This window comes from Pristiophorus japonicus, unplaced genomic scaffold (assembly GCF_044704955.1).
Source record: "Pristiophorus japonicus isolate sPriJap1 unplaced genomic scaffold, sPriJap1.hap1 HAP1_SCAFFOLD_207, whole genome shotgun sequence".
Lineage (NCBI taxonomy): Eukaryota > Metazoa > Chordata > Chondrichthyes > Pristiophoridae > Pristiophorus > Pristiophorus japonicus.
In genome coordinates, this window is record NW_027251767.1 from 682,713 (window position 1) to 705,138 (window position 22,426).

The following is a 22,426-nucleotide window of genomic DNA, read 5'->3' on the forward strand; positions in this document are numbered from 1 at the left end:
GCTCCACCATTTGAGCTAATTCCCCATTGATGTCTGGCATTAGCTCCCAGTTTGCATCTGACTAGCCCCTTATCACTTGCCTCCTCGCTGTTCCACGACCAGCAGAAATCTCTTGCTTCAGGTTGGCCTGCTCCCTGAACACTTTCAATGCTTTGCTCCAATCGACGTTACTGAGCAATAGCAGGCGAGCAAGGGCAGGACTGGAAGCCATGGATATGGTGAAAGACGCCGAGAAGAGCTCGAGCCTGCGCAAGGGAAGCGAGTTGAGCGCAACGTCGCAGCCGCCACGAGCGTGAGGGAGCAGGCGAGAGCCCTGTCTGACTGATGGACAAATGACTTCTATTGCCTGAGGCTTTGCCTGAAAGAAAGTGCAATTGCCTGAGGCTTTGCCTGATAGAAAATGCTGGCTCTTTACATGCATTGCTGCTCAAAGGCACTCCCTGCTGACACACACATGCAAGTGTTCAAGCAAAACGGTGAAGGCACTGTCCTGTGCCTCAGCTGCAACATGTTCAGCTGTAAACTGCTCATCATATTAAGAACTCTGCCTTCAGCGAATTGCGACTTACCACACACATACTTACTTCAAAAGAATGCTCACTGCTTCAAGCCGGAGTGCAACCAACCACCTAAGGACGACTTTGCTTTGCTTTGTTTTCTACTGCACTGCTCCGCTCCCCACCTGTCAATCGAAGGGAAGCGGCAGAGGTGCCTATCTTTGCTGATTGTCTGCCGCATGCCTTTTAATGCTGCTCGTCCTGTGTACTTGCTGATGTCGCAGCTATTTTTCACAGCCTGGGCCAGCGGCGCAATGGATAACGCATCTGACTACGGATTAGAAGATTGCATGTTCGGCTCCTGCCTGGCTCGAGCATTATGGCAATCTTTGCATTCTGGCTTTGAATGCCACGTAAGCGAACATAGTTGGTCACACTCTTCAGTTACTAACCAGGCAAGTGCCTTCTTAGCGCAGTAGGCAGCGCGTCAGTCTCATAATCTGAAGGTCCTGAGTTTAATCCTCAGAGAAGGCATTAATACTTGCATAGACTTTTTTCCTTCTTTCATTTCAGCTGCATTCATGCAAAAATCAGGAAGTTTTGCTGCGATAGCACATCAAAGGATTTGATGTCCCTCAGCCTGCGGTGACCTTCAGAAGCAGATGGGCTCACACCACACCTGACACAACTCTTGTTTCTGAACAATTACCCGAGCCAAAAGAATAGTGGTGAATGCAGGTATTGATCCCGCTAACTCTCACATGCAAAGCAAGCGCTCCACCATTTGAACTAATTCCCCATTTATGTCTGGCATTAGCTCCCAGTTTGCATCTGACTAGCCCCTTATCACTTGCCTCCTCGCTGTTCCACGACCAGCAGAAATCTCTTGCTTCAGGTTGGCCTGCTCCCTGAACACTTTCAATGCTTTGCTCCGATCGACGTTACTGAGCAATAGCAGGCGAGCAAGGGCAGGACTGGAAGCCATGGATATGGTGAAAGACGCCGAGAAGAGCTCGAGCCTGCGCAAGGGAAGCGAGTTGAGCGCAACGTCGCAGCCGCCACGAGCGTGAGGGAGCAGGCGAGAGCCCTGTCTGACTGATGGACAAATGACTTCTATTGCCTGAGGCTTTGCCTGAAAGAAAGTGCAATTGCCTGAGGCTTTGCCTGATAGAAAATGCTGGCTCTTTACATGCATTGCTGCTCAAAGGCACTCCCTGCTGACACACACATGCAAGTGTTCAAGCAAAACGGTGAAGGCACTGTCCTGTGCCTCAGCTGCAACATGTTCAGCTGTAAACTGCTCATCATATTAAGAACTCTGCCTTCAGCGAATTGCGACTTACCACACACATACTTACTTCAAAAGAATGCTCACTGCTTCAAGCCGGAGTGCAACCAACCACCTAAGGACGACTTTGCTTTGCTTTGTTTTCTACTGCACTGCTCCGCTCCCTACCTGTCAATCGAAGGGAAGCGGCAGAGGTGCCTATCTTTGCTGATTGTCTGCCGCATGCCTTTTAATGCTGCTCGTCCTGTGTACTTGCTGATGTCGCAGCTATTTTTCACAGCCTGGGCCAGCGGCGCAATGGATCACGCATCTGACTACGGATTAGAAGATTGCATGTTCGGCTCCTGCCTGGCTCGAGCATTATGGCAATCTTTGCATTCTGGCTTTGAATGCCACGAAAGCGAACATAGTTGGTCACACTCTTCAGTTACTAACCAGGCAAGTGCCTTCTTAGCGCAGTAGGCAGCGCGTCAGTCTCATAATCTGAAGGTCCTGAGTTTAATCCTCAGAGAAGGCATTAATACTTGCATAGACTTTTTTCCTTCTTTCATTTCAGCTGCATTCATGCAAAAATCAGGAAGTTTTGCTGCGATAGCACATCAAAGGATTTGATGTCCCTCAGCCTGCGGTGACCTTCAGAAGCAGATGGGCTCACACCACACCTGACACAACTCTTGTTTCTGAACAATTACCCGAGCCAAAAGAATAGTGGTGAATGCAGGTATTGATCCCGCTAACTTTCACATGCAAAGCAAGCGCTCCACCATTTGAACTAATTCCCCATTTATGTCTGGCATTAGCTCCCAGTTTGCATCTGACTAGCCCCTTATCACTTGCCTCCTCGCTGTTCCACGACCAGCAGAAATCTCTTGCTTCAGGTTGGCCTGCTCCCTGAACACTTTCAATGCTTTGCTCCGATCGACGTTACTGAGCAATAGCAGGCGAGCAAGGGCAGGACTGGAAGCCATGGATATGGTGAAAGACGCCGAGAAGAGCTCGAGCCTGCGCAAGGGAAGCGAGTTGAGCGCAACGTCGCAGCCGCCACGAGCGTGAGGGAGCAGGCGAGAGCCCTGTCTGACTGATGGACAAATGACTTCTATTGCCTGAGGCTTTGCCTGAAAGAAAGTGCAATTGCCTGAGGCTTTGCCTGATAGAAAATGCTGGCTCTTTACATGCATTGCTGCTCAAAGGCACTCCCTGCTGACACACACATGCAAGTGTTCAAGCAAAACGGTGAAGGCACTGTCCTGTGCCTCAGCTGCAACATGTTCAGCTGTAAACTGCTCATCATATTAAGAACTCTGCCTTCAGCGAATTGTGACTTACCACACACATACTTACTTCAAAAGAATGCTCACTGCTTCAAGCCGGAGTGCAACCAACCACCTAAGGACGACTTTGCTTTGCTTTGTTTTCTACTGCACTGCTCCGCTCCCCACCTGTCAATCGAAGGGAAGCGGCAGAGGTGCCTATCTTTGCTGATTGTCTGCCGCATGCCTTTTAATGCTGCTCGTCCTGTGTACTTGCTGATGTCGCAGCTATTTTTCACAGCCTGGGCCTGCGGCGCATTGGATAACGCATCTGACTACGGATTAGAAGATTGCATGTTCGGCTCCTACCTGGCTCGAGCATTTTGGCAATCTTTGCATTCTGGCTTTGAATGCCACGTAAGCGAACATAGTTGGTCACACTCTTCAGTTACTAACCAGGCAAGTGCCTTCTTAGCGCAGTAGGCAGCGCGTCAGTCTCATAATCTGAAGGTCCTGAGTTCAATCCTCAGAGAAGGCATTAATACTTGCATAGACTTTTCTCCTTCTTTCATTTCAGCTGCATTCATGCAAAAATCAGGAAGTTTTGCTGCGAAAGCACATCAAAGGATTTGATGTCCCTCAGCCTGCGGTGACCTTCAGAAGCAGATGGGCTCACACCACACCTGACACAACTCTTGTTTCTGAACAATTACCCGAGCCAAAAGAATAGTGGTGAATGCAGGTATTGATCCCGCTAACTCTCACATGCAAAGCAAGCGCTCTACCATTTGAGCTAATTCCCCATTGATGTCTGGCATTTGCTCCCAGTTTGCATCTGACTAGCCCCTTATCACTTGCCTCCTCGCTGTTCCACGACCAGCAGAAATCTCTTGCTTCAGGTTGGCCTGCTCCCTGAACACTTTCAATGCTTTGCTCCGATCGACGTTACTGAGCAATAGCAGGCGAGCAAGGGCAGGACTGGAAGCCATGGATATGGTGAAAGACGCCGAGAAGAGCTCGAGCCTGCGCAAGGGAAGCGAGTTGAGCGCAACGTCGCAGCCGCCACGAGCGTGAGGGAGCAGGCGAGAGCCCTGTCTGACTGATGGACAAATGACTTCTATTGCCTGAGGCTTTGCCTGAAAGAAAGTGCAATTGCCTGAGGCTTTGCCTGAAAGAAAGTGCAATTGCCTGAGGCTTTGCCTGAAAGAAAATGCTGGCTCTTTACATGCATTGCTGCTCAAAGGCACTCCCTGCTGACACACACATGCAAGTGTTCAAGCAAAACGGTGAAGGCACTGTCCTGTGCCTCAGCTGCAACATGTTCAGCTGTAAACTGCTCATCATATTAAGAACTCTGCCTTCAGCGAATTGTGACTTACCACACACATACTTACTTCAAAAGAATGCTCACTGCTTCAAGCCGGAGTGCAACCAACCACCTAAGGACGACTTTGCTTTGCTTTGTTTTCTACTGCACTGCTCCGCTCCCCACCTGTCAATCGAAGGGAAGCGGCAGAGGTGCCTATCTTTGCTGATTGTCTGCCGCATGCCTTTTAATGCTGCTCGTCCTGTGTACTTGCTGATGTCGCAGCTATTTTTCACAGCCTGGGCCAGCGGCGCAATGGATCACGCATCTGACTACGGATTAGAAGATTGCATGTTCGGCTCCTGCCTGGCTCGAGCATTGTGGCAATCTTTGCATTCTGGCTTTGAATGCCACGTAAGCGAACATAGTTGGTCACACTCTTCAGTTACTAACCAGGCAAGTGCCTTCTTAGCGCAGTAGGCAGCGCGTCAGTCTCATAATCTGAAGGTCATGAGTTCAATCCGCAGAGAAGACATTAATACTTGCATAGACTTTTTTCCTTCTTTCATTTCAGCTGCATTCATGCAAAAAGCAGGAAGTTTTGCTGCGATAGCACATCAAAGGATTTGATGTCCCTCAGCCTGCGGTGACCTTCAGAAGCAGATGGGCTCACACCACACCTGACACAACTCTTGTTTCTGAACAATTACCCGAGCCAAAAGAAGAGTGGTGAATGCAGGTATTGATCCCGCTAACTCTCACATGCAAAGCAAGTGCTCTACCATTTGAGCTAATTCCCCATTTATGTGTGGCATTAGCTCCCAGTTTTCATCTGACTAGCCCCTTATCACTTGCCTCCTCGCTATTCCTCGACCAGAAGAAATCTCTTGCTTCAGGTTTGGCCTGCTCCCTGAACACTTTCAATGCTTTGCTCCAATCGACGTTACTGAGCAATAGCAGGCGAGCAAGGGCAGGACTGGAAGCCATGGATATGGTGAAAGACGCCGAGAAGAGCTCGAGCCTGCGCAAGGGAAGCGAGTTGAGCGCAACGTCGCAGCCGCCACGAGCGTGAGGGAGCAGGCGAGAGCCCTGTCTGACTGATGGACAAATGACTTCTATTGCCTGAGGCTTTGCCTGAAAGAAAGTGCAATTGCCTGAGGCTTTGCCTGAAAGAAAGTGCAATTGCCTGAGGCTTTGCCTGAAAGAAAATGCTGGCTCTTTACATGCATTGCTTCTCAAAGGCACTCCCTGCTGACACACACATGCAAGTGTTCAAGCAAAACGGTGAAGGCACTGTCCTATGCCTCAGCTGCAACATGTTCAGCTGTAAACTGCTCATCATATTTAGAACTCTGCCTTCAGCGAATTGCGACTTACCACACACATACTTACTTCAAAAGAATGCTCACTGCTTCAAGCCGGAGTGCAACCAACCACCTAAGGACGACTTTGCTTTGCTTTGTTTTCTACTGCACTGCTCCACTCCCCACCTGTCAATCGAAGGGAAGCGGCAGAGGTGCCTATCTTTGGTGATTGTCTGCCGCATGCCTTTTAATGCTGCTCGTCCTGTGCACTTGCTGATGTCGCAGCTATTTTTCACAGCCTGGACCAGCGGCGCAATGGATAACGCATCTGACTACGGATTAGAAGATTGCATGTTCGGCTCCTACCTGGCTCGAGCATTTTGGCAATCTTTGCATTCTGGCTTTGAATGCCACGTAAGCGAACATAGTTGGTCACACTCTTCAGTTACTAACCAGGCAAGTGCCTTCTTAGCGCAGTAGGCAGCGCGTCAGTCTCATAATCTGAAGGTCCTGAGTTCAATCCTCAGAGAAGGCATTAATACTTGCATAGACTTTTCTCCTTCTTTCATTTCAGCTGCATTCATGCAAAAATCAGGAAGTTTTGCTGCGAAAGCACATCAAAGGATTTGATGTCCCTCAGCCTGCGGTGACCTTCAGAAGCAGATGGGCTCACACCACACCTGACACAACTCTTGTTTCTGAACAATTACCCGAGCCAAAAGAATAGTGGTGAATGCAGGTATTGATCCCGCTAACTCTCACATGCAAAGCAAGCGCTCTACCATTTGAGCTAATTCCCCATTGATGTCTGGCATTTGCTCCCAGTTTGCATCTGACTAGCCCCTTATCACTTGCCTCCTCGCTGTTCCACGACCAGCAGAAATCTCTTGCTTCAGGTTGGCCTGCTCCCTGAACACTTTCAATGCTTTGCTCCGATCGACGTTACTGAGCAATAGCAGGCGAGCAAGGGCAGGACTGGAAGCCATGGATATGGTGAAAGACGCCGAGAAGAGCTCGAGCCTGCGCAAGGGAAGCGAGTTGAGCGCAACGTCGCAGCCGCCACGAGCGTGAGGGAGCAGGCGAGAGCCCTGTCTGACTGATGGACAAATGACTTCTATTGCCTGAGGCTTTGCCTGAAAGAAAGTGCAATTGCCTGAGGCTTTGCCTGAAAGAAAATGCTGGCTCTTTACATGCATTGCTGCTCAAAGGCACTCCCTGCTGACACACACATGCAAGTGTTCAAGCAAAACGGTGAAGGCACTGTCCTGTGCCTCAGCTGCAACATGTTCAGCTGTAAACTGCTCATCATATTAAGAACTCTGCCTTCAGCGAATTGTGACTTACCACACACATACTTACTTCAAAAGAATGCTCACTGCTTCAAGCCGGAGTGCAACCAACCACCTAAGGACGACTTTGCTTTGCTTTGTTTTCTACTGCACTGCTCCGCTCCCCACCTGTCAATCGAAGGGAAGCGGCAGAGGTGCCTATCTTTGCTGATTGTCTGCCGCATGCCTTTTAATGCTGCTCGTCCTGTGTACTTGCTGATGTCGCAGCTATTTTTCACAGCCTGGGCCAGCGGCGCAATGGATAACGCATCTGACTACGGATTAGAAGATTGCATGTTCGGCTCCTACCTGGCTCGAGCATTTTGGCAATCTTTGCATTCTGGCTTTGAATGCCACGTAAGCGAACATAGTTGGTCACACTCTTCAGTTATTAACCAGGCAAGTGCCTTCTTAGCGCAGTAGGCAGCGCGTCAGTCTCATAATCTGAAGGTCCTGAGTTCAATCCTCAGAGAAGACATTAATACTTGCATAGACTTTTTTCCTTCTTTCATTTCAGCTGCATTCATGCAAAAAGCAGGAAGTTTTGCTGCGATAGCACATCAAACGATTTGATGTCCCTCAGCCTGCGGTGACCTTCAGAAGCAGATGGGCTCACACCACACCTGACACAACTCTTGTTTCTGAACAATTACCCGAGCCAAAAGAAGAGTGGTGAATGCAGGTATTGATCCCGCTAATTCTCACATGCAAAGCAAGTGCTCTACCATTTGAGCTAATTCCCCATTTATGTGTGGCATTAGCTCCCAGTTTTCATCTGACTAGCCCCTTATCACTTGCCTCCTCGCTATTCCTCGACCAGAAGAAATCTCTTGCTTCAGGTTTGGCCTGCTCCCTGAACACTTTCAATGCTTTGCTCCAATCGACGTTACTGAGCAATAGCAAGCGAGCAAGGGCAGGACTGGAAGCCATGGATATGGTGAAAGACGCCGAGAAGAGCTCAGCCTGCGCAAGGGAAGCGAGTTGAGCGCAACGTCGTAGCCGCCACGAGCGTGAGGGAGCAGGCGAGAGCCCTGTCTGACTGATGGACAAATGACTTCTATTACCTGAGGCTTTGCCTGAAAGAAAGTGCAATTGCCTGAGGCTTTGCCTGAAAGAAAATGCTGGCTCTTTACATGCATTGCTTCTCAAAGGCACTCCCTGCTGACACATACATGCGATGTGTTCAAGCAAAACGGTGAAGGCACTGTCCTGTGCCTCAGCTGCAACATGTTCAGCTGTAAACTGCTGCTCATATTAAGAACTCAGCCTTCAGCGAATTGCGACTTACCACACACATACTTACTTCAAAAGAATGCTCACTGCTTCAAGCCGGAGTGCAACCAACCACCTAAGGACGACTTTGCTTTGCTTTGTTTTCTACTGCACTGCTCCGCTCCCCACCTGTCAATCGAAGGGAAGCGGCAGAGGTGCCTATCTTTGCTGATTGTCTGCCGCATGCCTTTTAATGCTGCTCGTCCTGTGTACTTGCTGATGTCGCAGCTATTTTTCACAGCCTGGGCCAGCGGCGCAATGGATAACGCATCTGACTACGGATTAGAAGATTGCATGTTCGGCTCCGACCTGGCTCGAGTATTTTGGCAATCTTTGCATTCTGGCTTTGAATGCCACGTAAGCGAACATAGTTGGTCACACTCTTCAGTTACTAACCAGTCAAGTGTCTTCTTAGCGCAGTAGGCAGCGCGTCAGTGTCATAATCTGAAGGTCATGAGTTCAATCCTCAGAGAAGGTATTGATACTTGCATAGATGTTTTTCCTTCTTTCATTTCAGCTGCATTCATGAAAAAATCAAGAAAAGGATTTGATGTCCCTCAGCCTGCGGTGACTTTCAGAAGCAGATGGGCTCACACCACACCTGACACAACTCTTGTTTCTGAGCAATTACCCGAGCCAAACGAATAGTGGGGAATGCAGGTATTGATCCCGCAAACTCTCACATGCAAAGCAAGCGCTCTACCATTTGAGCTAATCCCCCATTTATGTCTGGCATTAGCTCCCAGTTTGCATCTGACTCGCCCCTTATCACTTGCCTCCTCGCCATTCCACGACCAGCAGAAATCTCCTGCTTCAGGTTGGCCTGCTCCCTGAACACTTTCAATGCTTTGCTCCAATCGACGTTACTGAGCAATAGCAGGCGAGCAAGGGCAGGACTGGTTTGCCATGGATATGGTGAAAGACGCCGAGAAGAGCTCGAGCCTGCGCAAGGGAAGCGAGTTGAGCGCAACGTCGCAGTCGCTACGAGCGTGAGGGAGCAGGCGAGAGCCCTGTCTGACTGATGGACAAATGACTTCTATTGCCTGAGGCTTTGCCTGAAAGAAAGTGCAATTGCCTGAGGCTTTGCCTGAAAGAAAATGCTGGCTCTTTTCATGCATTGCTGCTCAAAGGCACTCCCTGCTGACACACACATGCAAGTGTTCAAGCAAAACGGTGAAGGCACTGTCCTGTGCCTCAGCTGCAACATGTTCAGCTGTAAACTGCTCACCATATTAAGAACTCTGCCTTCAGCGAATTGCGACTTACCACACACATACTTACTTCAAAAGAATGCTCACTGCTTCAAACCGGAGAGCAACCAACCACCTAAGGACGACTTTGCTTTGCTTTGTTTTCTACTGCACTGCTCCGCTCCCCACCTGTCAATCGAAGGGAAGCGGCAGAGGTGCCTATCTTTTGTGATTCTCGGCCGCATGCCTTTTAATGCTGCCCGTCCTGTGTACTTGCTGATTTCGCAGCTATTTTTCACAGCCTGGGCCTGCGGCGCAATGGATAACGCATCTGATTATGGATTAGAAGATTACATGTTCGTCTCCGACCTGGCTCGAGCATTTTTGCAATCTTTGCATACTGGCTTTGGATGCCACGTGTGCGAACATAGTTGGTCACATTCACCAGTCAGTAAGCTGGCAAGTGTCTTCTTCGCGCAGAAGGCAGCGTGTCAGTCTAATAATCTGAAGGTTCTGAGTTGAATCCTTGGAGAAGGCATTGATACTTGCACAGATGTTTTTCCTTCTTTCATTTCAGCTGCATTCATGCAAAAATCGAGAAGTTTTGCTGCGACAGCACAGCAAAGGATTTGATGTCCCTCAGCCTGCGGTGACCTTCAGAAACAGATGGGCTCACAGCACACCTGACACAACTCTTGTGTCTGAACAATTACCCGAGCCAAAAGAATAGTGGAGAATGGGGGCATTGATCCCACTACCTCTCACATGCAAAGCACACGCTCTACCATTTGAGCTAATTCCCCATTCACGTCTGGCATTAGCTCCCAGTTTGCAACTGACTAGCCCCTTATTATTTGCCTCCTCGCTATTCCACGACCAGCAGAAATCTCCTGCTTCAGGTTGGCCTGCTCCCTGAGCACTTTCAATGCTTTGCTCCAATCGACGTTACTGAGCAATAGCAGGCGAGCAAGGGCAGGACTGGAAGCCATGGATATGGTGAAAGACGCCGAGAAGAGCTCGAGCCTGCGCAACGTCGCAGCCGCCACGAGCGAGAGGGAGCAGGCGAGAGCCCTGTCTGACTGATGGACAAATGACTTCTATTGCCTGAGGCTTTGCCTGAAAGAAAGTGCTGGCTCTTTACATGCATTGCTGCTCAAAGGCACTCCCTGCTGACACACACATGCAAGTGTTCAAGCAAAACGACGAAGGCACTGTCCTGTGCCTCAGCTGCAACATGTTCAGCTGCAAACTGCTCGTCATATTAAGAGCTCTGCCTTCAGCGAATTGCGACTTACCACACACATACTTATTTCAGAAGAATGCTCACTGCTTCAAGCCGGAGTGCAACCAACCACCTAAGGACGACTTTGCTTTGCTTTGTTTTCTGCTGCACTGCTCCGCTCCCCACCTGTCAATCGAAGGGAAGCGGCAGATGTGCCTATCTTTGCTGATTGTCTGCCGCATGCCTTTTAATGCTGCTCGTCCTGTGTACTTGCTGATGTCGCAGCTATTTTTCACAGCCTGGGCCTGCGGCGCATTGGATAACGCATCTGACTACGGATTAGAAGATTGCATGTTCGGCTCCTACCTGGCTCGAGCATTTTGGCAATCTTTGCATTCTGGCTTTGAATGCCACGTAAGCGAACATAGTTGGTCACACTCTTCAGTTATTAATCAGGCAAGTGCCTTCTTAGCGCAGTAGGCAGCGCGTCAGTCTCATAATCTGAAGGTCCTGAGTTCAATCCTCAGAGAAGGCATTAATACTTAACTAGACTTTTTTCCTTCTTTCATTTCAGCTGCATTCATGCAAAAATCAGGAAGTTTTGCTGCGACAGCACATCAAAGGATTTGATGTCCCTCAGCCTGCGGTGACCTTCAGAAGCAGATGGGCTCACACCACACCTGACACAACTCTTGTTTCTGAACAATTACCCGAGCCAAAAGAATAGTGGAGAATGCAGGCATTGATCCCACTAACTCTCAAATGCAAAGCAAGCACTCTGCCATTTGAGCTAATTCCCCATTTATGTTTGGTATAAGCTCCCAGTTTGCATCTGACCAGCCCCTTATCACTTGCCTCCTCGCTGTTCCACGACCAGCAGAAATCTCCTGCTTCAGGTTGGCCTGCTCCCTGAACACTTTCAATGCTTTGCTCCAATCGACGTTACTGAGCAATAGCAGGCGAGCAAGGGCAGGACTGGAAGCCATGGATATGGTGAAAGACGCCGAGAAGAGCTCGAGCCTGCGCAAGGGAAGCGAGTTGAGCGCAACGTCGCAGCCGCCACGAGCGTGAGGGAGCAGGCGAGAGCCCTGTCTGACTGATGGACAAATGACTTCTATTGCCTGAGGCTTTGCCTGAAAGAAAGTGCAATTGCCTGAGGCTTTGCCTGAAAGAAAATGCTGGCTCTTTTCATGCATTGCGGCTCAAAGGCACTCCCTGCTGACACACACATGCAAGTGTTCAAGCAAAACGGTGAAGGCACTGTCCTGTGCCTCAGCTGCAACATGTTCAGCTGCAAACTGCTCATCATATTAAGAACTCTGCCTTCAGCGAATTGGGACTTACCACACACATACTTACTTCAAAAGATTGCTCACTGCTTCAAGCCGGATTGCAACCAACCACCGAAGGACGACTTTGCTTTGCTTTGTTTTCTACTGCACTGCTCCGCTCCCCACCTGTCAATCGAAGGGAAGCGGCAGAGGTGCCTATCTTTGGTGCCTTTCAATGCTGCCCGTCCTGTGTATTTGCTGATGTCGCAGCTATTTTTCACAGCCTGGGCCAGCGGCGCAATGGTTAACGCGTCTGACTACGGATTAGTAGATTGCAGGTTCGGCTCCTACCTTGACTCGAGCGTTTTTGCAATCTTTGCATTATGACTTTGGATGCCACGTAAGCGAACATATTTGGTCAAACTGCCCAGTTCTTAAACTGGTAAGTGCCTTCTTAGCGCAGTAGGCAGCGCGTCAGTCTCATAATCTGAATGGTACTGAATTCAATTCTCAAAGCAGGCATTGATACTTGCAGAAGATGTTTTTCCTTCTTTCACTTCAGCTGCATAATGCAAAAATTGAGAAGTTTTGCTGCGACAGCACACCAAAGGATTTGATGTCCCTCAGCCTGCGGAGACCTTCAGAAGCAAATGGGCTCACCCACACCTGACACAACTCTTGTGTCTGAACAATTAACCAAGCCGAAAGAATAGTGGAGAATGCAGGCATTCATCCCACTACCTCAAACATGCAAAGAATGACTAAGAAAGCAATACAGCAAGGAATGACTAAGAAAGCAATAAAGAAAGGAAAGATAGATTAAAATGGTCAACTTGCGCAAAACATAAAAACGGATAGTAAAAGCTTTTACAGATGTATAAAATGGAAAAAGTGACGAAAGTAAATGTTGGTCCCTTAGAAGAAGAGAAGGGGGATTTAATAATGGGAAATGTGGAAATGGCTGAGACCTTAAACAATTATTTTGCTTCGGTCTTCACAGTGGAAGACACAGAAACCATGCCAGAATTTGCTGGTCACAGGAATGTGGGAAGGGAGGACCTGGAGACAATCACTATCACTCGGGGGGTAGTGCTGGATCGGGTAATGGAACTCAAGGTAGACAAGTCCCCTGGTCCTGATGAAATGCATCCCAGGGTATTAAAAGAGATGCCAGAAGTTATAGCAGATGCATTCTGTTATAATCTACCAATAATTCTCTGGACCCTGGGGAGGTACCAGCGGATTGGAAAGCAGCTCATGTAACACCTCTGTTTAAAAAAGGGGGCAGACAAAAGACAGGTAACGATAGGCCGGTTAGTTTAACATCTGTAGTGGGGAAAATGCTCGAAACTATCATGAACGAAGAAATAGCGGGACATCGAGATAGGAATAGTGCAATCAAGCAGACGCAGCATGGATTCATGAAGGGGAAATCATGTTAATCTAATTTACTGGAATTCTTTGAGGATATAATGAGCTTGGTGGATAGAGGTGTACTGATGGATGTGGTGTATTTAGATTTTCAAAAGGCATTTGATAAGGTGCCACACAAAAGGTTACTGCAGAAGATAAAGGTACGCGGGGGTAGTGGAAATGTATAAGCATGGATGGAGATTTGGCTGGCTAACAGAAAGCAGAGAGTCGGGATAAATGGGTCCTTTTTGGGTTGGAAATCGGTGGTTAGTGGTGTGCCACAGGGATCGGTGCTGGGACCACAACTGTTTACAACATACATAGATGACCTGGAAGAGGGGACAGAGTGTAGTGTAACAAAATTTGCAGATGACACAAAGATTAGTGGGAAAGCGGGTTGTGTAGAGGACACAGAGAGGCTGCAAAGAGATTTAGATAGGTTAAGCGAATGGGCTAAGGTTTGGCAGATGGATTACAATGTCGGAAAGTGTGAGGTCATCCACCTTGGGAAAAAAAACAAAAAAAGGGAATACTATTTGAATGGGGAGAAATTACAACATGCTGCGGTGCAGAGGGACCTGGGGGTCCTTGTGCATGAATCCCAAAAAGTTCATTTGCAGGTGCAGCAGGTAATCAGGAAGGCGAATGGAATGTTGGCCTTCATTGCGAGAGGGATGGAGTACAAAAGCAGGGAGGTCCTTCTGCAACTGTATCGGGTATTGGTGAGGCCGCACCTGGAGTACAGTTTTGTTCGCCTTACTTAAGGAAGGATATACTGGCTTTCGAGGGGATACAGAGACGATTCACTCGGTTGATTCCGGAGATGACGGGATTACCTTATGATGATAGATTGAATAGACTGGGTCTTTAATCGTTGGAGTATAGAAGCATTTAAAATAATGAAAGGGATAGACAAGATAGAGGCAGAGAGGTTGTTTCCACTGGTCAGGGAGACTAGAACGAGGGGGCACAGCCTCAAAATACGGGGGAGCCAATTTAAAACCGAGTTGAGAAGGAATTTCTTCTCCCAGAGGGTTGTGAATCTGTGGAATTCTCTGCCCAAGGAAGCAGTTGAGGCTAGCTCATTGAATGTATTCAAGTCACAGATTGATAGATTTTTAGCCAATAAGGGAATTAAGGGTTATGTGGAGTGTGCGGGTAAGTGGAGCTGAGTCCACGGCCTGATCAGCCATGATCTTGTTGAATGGCGGAGCAGACTCGAGGGGCTAGATAGAAACATAGAAACATAGAAAATAGGTACAGGAGCAGGCCATTCAGCCCTTCTAGCCTGCACCGCCATTCAATGAGTTCATTGCTGAACATGAAACTTCAGTACCCACTTCCTGCTTTCACGCCATACCCCTTGATCCCCCGAGTAGTAAGGACTTCATCTAACTCCCTTTTGAATATATTTAGTGAATTGGCCTCAACTACTTTCTGTGGTAGAGAATTCCACAGGTTCACCACTCTCTGGGTGAAGAAGTTTCTCCTTATCTCGGTCCTAAATGGCTTACCCCTTATCCTTAGACTGTGACCCCTGGTTCTGGACTTCCCCAACATTGGGAACATTCTTCCTGCATCCAACCTGTCCAAACCCGTCAGAATTTTAAACGTTTCTATGAGGTCCCCTCTCACTCTTCTGAACTCCAGTGAATACAAGCCCAGTTGATCCAGTCTTTCTTGATAGGTCAGTCCCACCATCCCGGGAATCAGTCTGGTGAATCTTCGCTGCACTCCCTCAATAGCAAGAATGCCCTTCCTCAAGTTAGGAGACCAAAACTGTACACAATACTCCAGGTGTGGCCTCACCAAGGCCCTGTACAACTGTAGCAACACCTCCCTGCCCCTGTACTCAAATCCCCTCGCTATGAAGGCCAACATGCCATTTGCTTTCTTAACCGCCTGCTGTACCTGCATGCCAACCTTCAATGACTGATGTACCATGACACCCAGGTCTCGTTGCACCTTCCCTTTTCCTAATCTGTCACCATTCAGATAATAGTCTGTCTTTCTATTTTTACCACCAAAGTGGATAACCTCACATTTATCCACATTATACTTCATCTGCCACGCATTTGCCCACTCACCTAACCTATCCAAGTCACTCTGCAGCCTCATAGCATCCTCCTCGCAGCTCACACTGCCACCCAACTTAGTGTCATCCGCAAATTTGGAGATACTACATTTAATCCCCTCGTCTAAATCATTAATGTACAATGTAAACAGCTGGGGCCCCAGCACAGAACCCTGCGGTACCCCACTAGTCACTGTCTGCCATTCCGAAAAGTACCCATTTACTCCTACTCTTTGCTTCCTGTCTGACAACCAGTTCTCAATCCACGTCAGCACACTACCCCCAATCCCATGTGCTTTAACTTTGCACATTAATCTCCTGTGTGGGACCTTGTCGAAAGCCTTCTGAAAGTCCAAATATACCACATCAACTGGTACTCCTTTGTCCACTTTATTGGAAACATCCTCAAAAAATTCCAGAAGATTTGTCAAGCATGATCTCCTTTTCACAAATCCATGCTGACTTGGACCTATCATGTCACCATTTTCCAAATGCGCTGCTATGACATCCTTAATAATTGATTCCATCATTTTACCCACTACTGAGGTCAGGCTGACCGGTCTATAATTCCCTGCTTTCTCTCTCCCTCCTTTTTTAAAAAGTGGGGTTACATTGGCTACCCTCCACTCGATAGGAACTGATCCAGAGTCAATGGAATGTTGGAAAATGACTGTCAATGCATCCGCTATTTCCAAGGCCACCTCCTTAAGTACTCTGGGATGCAGTCCATCAGGCCCTGGGGATTTATCGGCCTTCAATCCCATCAATTTCCCCAACACAATTTCCCGACTAATAAAGATTTCCCTCAGTTCCTCCTCCTTATTAGACCCTCTGACCATTTTTATATCCGGAAGGTTGTTTGTGTCCTCCTTAGTGAATACTGAACCAAAGTACTTGTTCAATTGGTCTGCCATTTCTTTGTTCCCCGTTATGACTTCCCTTGATTCTGACTGCAGGGGACCTACGTTTGTCTTTACTAACCTTTTTCTCTTTACATACCTATAGAAACTTTTGCAATCCGCCTTAATGTTCCCTGCAAGCTTCTTCTCGTACTCCATTTTCCCTGCCCTAATCAAACCCTTTGTCCTCCTCTGCTGAGTTCTAAATTTCTCCCAGTCCCCAGGTTCGCTGCTATTTCTGGCCAATTTGTATGCCATTTCCTTGGCTTTAATACTATCCCTGATTTCCCTAGATAGCCACGGTTGAGCCAGCTTCCCTTTTTTATTTTTACGCCAGACAGGAATGTACAATTGTTGTAATTCATCCATGCGGTCTCTAAATGTCTGCCATTGCCCATCCACAGTCAACCCCTTAAGTATCATTAGCCAATCTATCTTAGCCAATTCATGCCTCATACCTTCAAAGTTACCTTTCTTTAAGTTCTGGACCATGGTCTCTGAATTAGATGGCCTACTCCTGTTCCTAATTCTTATGTTCTTATGTTCAAAGCAAGCGCTCTACCATTTGACCTAATTCCCCATTCATGTCTTGTATTAGCTCCCAGTTTGCATCTAGAGCGTTGTGTTCCTCAGCTTCCTCCTCCTCTGGTGCAATGTTCTTTGCTGCCTGCGCATAGCTGAAGTTGCGTTTGGGGCAGTTTTTGTAAAATTGCCCAGCCAGACCACAGAGGTTGCAGCACTTGGTCTCCTTACAGTCCTTTGTCTGGTGGTCTTGGTTGTTGCAGTTTCGACAGATGAGAGTTTTACAGCTTGCCGCCACATGGCCTGCCTTCCCGCAGGTGCGGCACACGTTGGGTTGGCCAGCATACACCATGTAGCCGCGACTTCTTCCGATGGCAAAGCTGGAGGGTGGGTGCAGGATGGTTCCGCTGGCGTCCACCTTCATGGTGACCTAGATCTGGCGCTTGCTGGTCCATATCCCGTGCAAGTCTTTCACATCACTGCTGTTTCTTGCCCCATCGACATACCTGGCGAGGAATGTTAGCACATCAATGACCGGGATGTGGGGGTTGTACATCTGCACTGTGATAGTGCGTCTTCTCTGCAACGGGAAGGTGAACAGTGGCTCCCAAGTTAGCACTGAGCACAGCGGTTCACTGGCCTCCTTCAATCCCTTCAGGAACTTCAGGCATAGGGTGACGTTTCTGAAGGTCACATCGAAGTAACCTCTCTTCGGGAGGTCCTGCAAGGCGAAGATGTCGGCGACTTTCATGCCACATGTTCCCAGCAGGATTTTCTTCACGAACAGGTCCCGGTTGATGGTTGTCTGTCCATCCACTTTCTTCACCGTCACTCGGATAGTGTTTCGAACACCCTGGTTCGCCGCTCGGTTGGCCGCCATCCGGGTTGCAGATTCCTCCTTTCGAGGTGTATTTTGGCCGAAGCCCTCAATCACTCGTTGCGCCAGTCCGCCGAATGGACGGTCGACATGCAGATTTTCCTCTTCTCTCCAATTGGCGCTTGGCTCAAGTCAAAAGCCAGAGCCAGCAAAACTGGAAAAACAAATTTCTGCAATCAGTCAATTTGCATATGAATGCCCAATCAACAGATACTACACTCGATCTTAGCCAAAAGGCCGAGAAGCGAGAATTTTTTTAAATTTCAAAATATCCTTTATTCATATGAAAATTTGTGCAGTACATCAAAAGCAGTTCAGTACATTTAGCTGCGGTCAGCAATCCCATACACTACATTTGGGTGCTGACGGCAGTTCCGTTCGATACATTTCCTTGCTTTTCAGTTCAAGTACAATACGGGATACCTTGTAGTACATTCAACAAAATTACATTGCATGTGTCACTATACAGTACACGGAATGGGTGACGGTACATTTACATTTTTTTCTTTTCAACGTGCATTACGAAACAGACCTTACATTGTACATGGCACTACATAGGTGTTGACAGACTACATAGGTGCTCCATGTACATGAAAAAGAAGTTGCAAGTACAGTCCGAGGGGAGTTGTGTACTGATTCCTGCCCCCGGGTTTACCGTGGCAGAAGGGCTTTAAACTGTGGCCCTTCCCCACCGTGCCTTTGCGGCGACTGTACCAATTTTCAGTGCGTCTCTCAGCACGTAATCCTGGATCTTGGATTGCGCCAGTCTGCAACACGCAGACGTGGACATCTCCTTGCTCTGGAAGACCAGCAAGTTTCGGCAAGACCAAAGAGCGTCTTTGACCGAGTTGATATCCCTCCAGCAGCAGGTGATGTCTGTCTCGGTGTATGTCCCTGGGAAAAGCCCGTAGAGCAAAGAGTCCTGTGTTACGGAGCTGCTCAGGATGAACCTCGACAGCAACCACTGCATCTCCTTCGAAACCTGCCTTGCGAAGGCGCAATCCTGAAGGAGATGGGTGACAGTCTCGTCCACCCCGCAGCCGACTCGGGGGCACCGTGCCATGTTGCTGAGACATCGGCTGTGCATGAACGCTCTGTCGGGTAAGGCCCTCCTCACTGCCAACCAAGCTACATCTTGGTGCTTGTGTGAAAGCTCTGGCGATGAGACGTTCTGCCAAACGAGTTCGACAGTCTGCTCAGGGAACCACCCAACAGGGTCCACCCTCTCCTTCTTTCGTAGGGCGTCCAGGACGTTACGTGCTGACCACTGTTTTATGGCCTTGTGATCAAAAGGGTTTTTTTGTGAAAAACTTTTCCACGAAGGACAGGTGGACAGGCATGGTCCAGCTGCTGGGGGCGTTTCGCGGCAGCGTGGCCAGACCCATCCTTTGTAACACCGGGGACAGGTAGAACCTCAGCACGTAGTGACATTTGGTGTTTGCGTACTGGGGGTCTGTGCACAGCTTGATGCAGCTGCACACAAAGGTGGCCATCAGGATGAGGGCCACGTTCGGAACATCCTTTCCTCCACTGTCCAGAGATTTGTGCATTGTGTCTCTGCGGACACGTTCCATTTTGGACCTCCAGACAAAGTGGAAGACGGCCCGGGTAACTGCGCGGCACAGGAGCGAGGGATGGGCCAGACCTGAGCCACGTGCAGCAACCCCGAGAGCACCTCACTCCTGATGACCAGGTTCTTTCCTGCCATGGAGAGGAAGCACAGCTTCCACCATCCCAGTTTTTTCTTCACTTTGGCGATACGCTCTTCCCAGTTTTTGGCGCACGCCCCGTCCGCTCCGAATCATATTCCCAACACCTTCAGGTAATCTGGCTTCACGGTGAAGCGAATAAAGGATCGGTCCACCCAGTTGCCAAAGAAAATGGACTCGCTTTTGCTGCGATTGACCTTCACTCCCGAGGCCAGTTTTTTTTTAATTTCAAAATATACTTTATTCATAAAAAAAATCTGTACAGTACATTCATTGCATTTCAGTACATTTAGCTGCGGTCAGCAATCCCATACAATACATCTGGGTGCTGATGTCAGTTCCGTTCGTTACATTTCTTGTTTTTCAGTTCAAGTGCGATTCGGTACAATAAACGGGATACATTGTGGTGCATTCACACAAATTACATTTCATGTGTTACAATACAGTGCCCGAAATGGGTGACGGTGCATTTACATTTTTCTTTTCAAATATGCATTTCGTAACACACCTTGCATTGTACATGGCACGACATTGGTGTTTACAGATTTGGTGCTCTATGTACACAAAAAGTAAATTACAAATACAGCCCGAGGGAGGCTTGTACTGATTTGTGCCCCAGGGTTTTCCGTGGCAGAAGGGCTTTAAACTGTGGCCCTTCCCCACCGTGCCTTTGCGGCGACTGCACCAATTTTCAGTGCGTCCCTCAGCACGTAATCCTGGATCTTGGATTGCGCCAGTCTGCAACACGCAGACATGGACATCTCCTTGTTCTGGAAAACCAGCAAGTTTCGGCAAGACCAAAGAGCGTCTTTGACCGAGTTGATGGCCCTCCAGCAGCAGGTGATGTCTGTCTCAGTGTGTGTCCCTGGGAACAGCCTGTAGAGCACAGAGTCCTGTGTTACGGAGCTGCTTGGGATGAACCTCGACAGCAACCACTACATCTCTTTCCAGACCTGCGTTGCAAAGGTTGCAAAGGCGCAATCCTGAAGGAGATGGGTGACAGACTTGTCCGCCCCGCAGCCGGCTCGGGGGCAGCGTGCCGTGTTGATGATACGTCGGCTGTGCATGAACGCTCTGACGGATAAGGCCCTCCTCACCGCCAACCAAGCTACGTCTTGGTGCTTGTGTGAAAGCTCGACAGGGTCCACCGTCTCCTTCTTCCGTAGGCCGTCCAGGACGTTACGCGCTGACCACTGTTTGATGGCCTTGTGGTCAAAGGGGTTTCTTTTGAACAAATTTTCCACGAAGGACAGGTGGACAGGCATGGTCCAACTGGTGGGGGCGTTTCGCGGCAGCGTGGCCAGACCCATCCTTCGCAACGCCGGGGACAGGTGGAACCTCAGCACGTAGTGACACTTGGTGTTTGCGTACCGGGGGTCTGTGCATAGCTTGATGCAGCCGCACACAAAGGTGGCCATCAGGATGAGGGCCACGTTCGGAACATCCTTTCCTCCACTGTCCAGAGATTTGTACATTGTGTCTCTGTGGACATGGTCCATTTTGGACCTCCAGACAAAGTGGAAGACAGCCCGGGTGACTGCCGCGGCACAGGAGCGAGGAATGGGCCAGACCTGTGCCACGTGTAGCAACCCCGAGAGCACCTCACTCCTGATGACCAGGTTCTTTCCTGTGATGGAAAGGGAGCGCTGCTCCCAAAATGCCAGTTTCTGTTTGACCTTGGCAATACGTTCTTCCCAGTTTTTGGCGCACGCCCCGTCCGCTCATAACCATATTCCCAGCACCTTCAGGAAATCTGGCTTGACGGTGAAGGGAATGGAGGCTCAGTCGGTCCAGTGACCAAAGAGCATGGCCTCGCTCTTGGTGCGATTGACCTTTGCTCCCGAGGTCAGTTCAAACTGGTCGCAGATTGTGAGCAATCTGTGGACCGACTGCGGATCTGAGCAAAAGACGGCGACGTCGTCCATGTACAGGGAGGTCTTGACCTGAGCACCTCCGCTGCCTGGGATCGTCACCCCTCTAATGCCCGCATCCTTCCTGATGGACTCGGCAAAGGGCTCGATACAACACACAAACAAGACAGCCGAGAGAGGACAGCCTTGCCTGACTCCAGATCTGATTGGAAAGCTTTCAGTTTCCACCCGTTGATTAGGACTGCACTACTGATGTCTGTGTAGAGCAGTTTGACCCAATTGCGGATACCCTCCCCAAACCCCATTTTGGAGAGCACGTCCATCAGCTACGTGTGCGATATCCTGTCAAAGGCTTTCTCCTGGTCTAAGCTGATTAAGCAGGTGTCCATCCCCCTGTCCCGCACGTAGGCGATCGTATCTCTGAGTAGCGCAAGGCAATCAGAGATCTTCCTGCCGGGGACAGCGCAGGTCTTGTCCGGGTGAATCACCAGCTGAAGGGCAGACTTGACCCTGTTGGCGATGACCTTTAACAGGATCTTGTTGTCCACATTGAGCAGCGAAATGGGCGACAGTTTTTGATTTCCTCCCTCTCCCCCTTCTTCTTGTAGATGAGGGTGTTGATGCCTTTCCTCATCGATTCTGACATGCTGCCGGCCAGAAGCATACCTCCGTACACTTCCAGCAGGTCTGGGCCCATCCAGTCCCACAGAGCCGAATACAACTCGATCGGTAAGCCGTCGCTTCCGGGAGTTTTATTCGTCTCGAAGGACCGGACGGCCTTTGTCAGCTCGTCCAGAGTTAGCGGGTGGTCCAGACTCTCTCGCTCGCTGTCGTCTAAGACCTCCGAAATAGACGACAGGAAAGACTGGGAGGCCGTGCGGTCTGTGGGCTTGACGTCGTACAGCCTGGCATAGAAGGATTTGCTGATCCTCTGCATGTCAGGCTGCGAAGACGTCACAGAACCGTCTTCTTCCTTTAGGCTGGTGATCACAGAGCTCCCCCTGTGTATCTTTTGGAAGAAGAAGAAGCGCGAACATGTCTCATCCTGCTCGATGGAGCGGACTCTGGAGCGGAAGATGATCTTGGAGGACTCCAAGGCAAAGAGCGATGCTTGCTGGCCCTTCACCTCTTCG

The 22,426-nt window shown here is 49.2% G+C and overlaps 6 non-coding genes and 1 pseudogene across 6 annotated transcripts; 6 read left to right on the top strand and 1 right to left on the bottom strand.

Annotated features, from left to right (window-relative positions):
• Positions 1-958: 958 nt before the first annotated feature.
• Positions 959-1,031, top strand: trnam-cau (transfer RNA methionine (anticodon CAU)). The gene has a single exon. It is a non-coding gene; the product is annotated as a tRNA-Met (tRNA).
• Positions 1,032-2,229: 1,198 nt separating this feature from the next.
• On the top strand, positions 2,230-2,302 carry trnam-cau (transfer RNA methionine (anticodon CAU)). The gene has a single exon. It is a non-coding gene; the product is annotated as a tRNA-Met (tRNA).
• A 1,198-nt stretch (positions 2,303-3,500) lies between these two features.
• Positions 3,501-3,573, top strand: trnam-cau (transfer RNA methionine (anticodon CAU)). The gene has a single exon. It is a non-coding gene; the product is annotated as a tRNA-Met (tRNA).
• A 2,534-nt stretch (positions 3,574-6,107) lies between these two features.
• On the top strand, positions 6,108-6,180 carry trnam-cau (transfer RNA methionine (anticodon CAU)). The gene has a single exon. It is a non-coding gene; the product is annotated as a tRNA-Met (tRNA).
• A 1,198-nt stretch (positions 6,181-7,378) lies between these two features.
• On the top strand, positions 7,379-7,451 carry trnam-cau (transfer RNA methionine (anticodon CAU)). Its single transcript has one exon. It is a non-coding gene; the product is annotated as a tRNA-Met (tRNA).
• A 3,668-nt stretch (positions 7,452-11,119) lies between these two features.
• Positions 11,120-11,192, top strand: trnam-cau (transfer RNA methionine (anticodon CAU)). Its single transcript has one exon. It is a non-coding gene; the product is annotated as a tRNA-Met (tRNA).
• Positions 11,193-17,829: 6,637 nt separating this feature from the next.
• Positions 17,830-17,962, bottom strand: LOC139244127 (U2 spliceosomal RNA; annotated as a pseudogene).
• Positions 17,963-22,426: the final 4,464 nt, after the last annotated feature.